This window comes from Corapipo altera, unplaced genomic scaffold (assembly GCF_003945725.1).
Source record: "Corapipo altera isolate COAL_440 unplaced genomic scaffold, ASM394572v1 22b, whole genome shotgun sequence".
Taxonomy (NCBI): Eukaryota; Metazoa; Chordata; class Aves; order Passeriformes; family Pipridae; genus Corapipo; species Corapipo altera.
Window position 1 is genome coordinate 29,560,917 of NW_020884876.1, and position 2,761 is coordinate 29,563,677.

At 44.7% G+C, this 2,761-nt stretch overlaps 1 long non-coding RNA gene across 1 annotated transcript; it reads left to right on the plus strand.

Moving 5' to 3' along the window:
• The first annotated feature begins 66 nt into the window (after positions 1-66).
• On the plus strand, positions 67-2,239 carry LOC113943889. Its single transcript, XR_003526491.1, has 3 exons — positions 67-135; positions 459-624; positions 2,149-2,239. It is a non-coding gene; the product is annotated as an uncharacterized LOC113943889 (long non-coding RNA).
• The last annotated feature ends 522 nt before the right edge of the window (positions 2,240-2,761 follow it).

Here is a 2,761-nt window from a genome sequence, read left to right on the forward strand (position 1 = left end):
GGAGGGAGGGAGGGAGGGCAGGAGGGAGGGATGCGGGGGCGGTCCGGGGCGGTGCTTCCGCGCGTGTGGCGGTGCGGGGCGCGGGTGCCCGTGGGGCGGTGCGGGGCAGCCTCGGGCTCTGTGTGTCCGTGTGCGGTGGGTGATGAGCTTGTCCGTACGCGTGGGGGTGGGTCGTGTGTGTGTACGCGTACGCGTGTGTCACTGCGCGTCCCCGCGTCTGTCCGTGTGTCCCCGCGCGGAGCACCTTCCCCGGGCGAGAGGCGAGCTGGCGGAGAGGGTAAAAGTCCAAGTCCGTCCGTCCATTCCCCCCGCCACCCCGGGAGGAATTCAGCTCCGCTCCGGTGTGTTTACACTCACCATCTGCTCAGGGATTTGTACGTATTTTTTTCCCCTTTCCCGGAGGGCGGCGGAGCCCTCTGATTTCACTTCCTCGTCCTTTTTTTTTTTTTTTTTTTCAGAAGAGATGTGTTTTGTAATTATTTCCCCGTTGCTCCTTCGGCGTCCCGGCGCGTTCCTGGTCCTAAGGAGGGAACGAGGAAATGAGGTTTAAGAAGCATCTTCACGCCAAAAGCAGGTCTCGGCTGCACCGCTGTAAGAGCAGAAGTGATTTCCCTGGAATATCGGGTGAGGGCAGAGGTCAATTACGTGGTGTCTAGGTGTAATGAATTAAGTTCCTTATTCAATTCAGAAGGTGAAGGTAAAACAGAGGAATAACCACGTTCTTTGTGGCTAATGCTTAAGGAATATGACTGAGTTTTCATACCCTGTTTTTTCTTGCCAGTGTATACAGAATCTCTCCTGTATCACATACCGAAGTGAACTACCTTGCCTCATTAAGAACATTTAGGTAAAATGAGTGTCAACTCAAAAGTGGCAGGCTGCAAGTATGTGCCTTATCCCCTCCTATACCAAAAAATAACATGCATAACTCTTTGCACTGAAGAAATGCAGACTTCTGTCTCAACAGGAATAAAATATGTTCATTGTGTAACATCAGTGCTCCTCGTGAAACTGAAGGACCCAAAGAAATTTCAGCTATTAGGCTTATATAGAGAAATGTAGGTCAGAATGAAGTCAACGAGAGTTTTGAAGAATTTTGAGTAAAAAAGATTTCCATAAAATACAGCTACAACTTAAGAACAGCAATGATATTCTGCTGAAATTCTGAATAAGAATAGTGTGAAAGCACAGAAGTCAGTGTCATACTTAGTATGAAAGTATCAAGAAACTGAATAATTATAAATATGTCTTTACCAGAGCTAAGCTTTCAAACAAATGAGTTCACCATACCTAATTATACTTAAATATAACTGTCAGTCTGTTCAATATGTTCACAAGTCTGTTCAATGAAATGTAATAACCAAACCTAAAGGTGTTTCTGTTTCTTCTTTAGCCAGATAATAAACCTAAACCAGATAAAATGTATTACAGTCACAGAGGAAAGTTTGGCATATGCAGCACACAGCAGCACCACAAAAAATGCTATATGAGAGAATGGAGAGAAATAGATTTTAAGTAACCTGTCATCCACATTTAAAAGGCAAAAGATTTGATATGACACCACCTCAACTGTAGATGTTCCTTATTGAAAGTACCTACTTTCACAGTTTGGGAATTTCAAATGAGAGTATGCAGTGAACAGATCATTTTACTGAGAGTTCATAACCCTGCAGAGTACTTAACCGTGTACTCAACTCCATTGCCATGAGTCATCTCAATGAAGATGAGGATATTTGCCATAAGTAAAATTATGGACCTGCTTAGCTGAGACAGCCTTGAATTTAGAAACAGAGGAATCCGTGTTTTGCTGAATCAGGCATCTCCTAGATATATTCAGCTGAAGGTTCACAGAGCCTCCTAATGGTTAACTTCTATAAGCTCTTCAGCATGCTTTGCCCTGAAAGATGAGCTCCTGTGATTAAGCAGAACTTCCAGACACATTCACAAGTGATGCATCCAGTGAAGCTGTTGAGGCTTTGATCAGACCAGTGACTCAGGCAAACGAACAATAGAGTCAGCAGCTAGAGGTTGTATGGAACAATGTCACCTTTTCCAACATTAAACTGTGTTCAATTGATTTGGGGTGGGAGGGGAAGCCCCAAACATTGTCATAAGCATAAACATTGAGCAATGCCTGTTTTTAAATAGGTTTGCTAGCTGAGGCCCCAGCAGGTACCTATAGGAAGTACTGGAAGAAGAACATGTGTATTCACCACACCCTGGATCTGCCCAAGCACATGTAAGCTGATTCTCTTCCCTCCCCACCTCCCCCCGTTTCCTTGTGGTGTGGCCCTGGTGACTTCAGCAGAAAGCTGCTCTGTGTGACAGGGTGTTTCACCAAAATCTTCATTAGGTTTTGCTGGCGCAACAAAGCGTTTAAAGGAAATTTCAGATTCAGAGATGTGTGGTTTTGCCAGGAATAAGACATTCTCATTGACTGAGAAAAAAAGGTCATGAGTCACTACAATTGAAACATCTGATTCCCTTGCATTATTTGTCTGCTCTTTGCATTCTCTCTGTTTGCATTCATGCCTTGTTTCCTGACCAATGATTTCACATTATCCCCATGCTTGATGCTGCCTTCTTCCAAAAAAATAAGAGGGATTCGTGTTTTTCACACTTTTAGCACTTGTTTTTACTGTCTCCATATGTATGGATGCATCACAGGCAGGTACAGGGGAAGCTGAGACGTGAGATCAAATCAGTTTCAACAGCTACATCCAGCAGGGTTGAGCATGGCCTCAAGGCCTCAGCCCTTCAC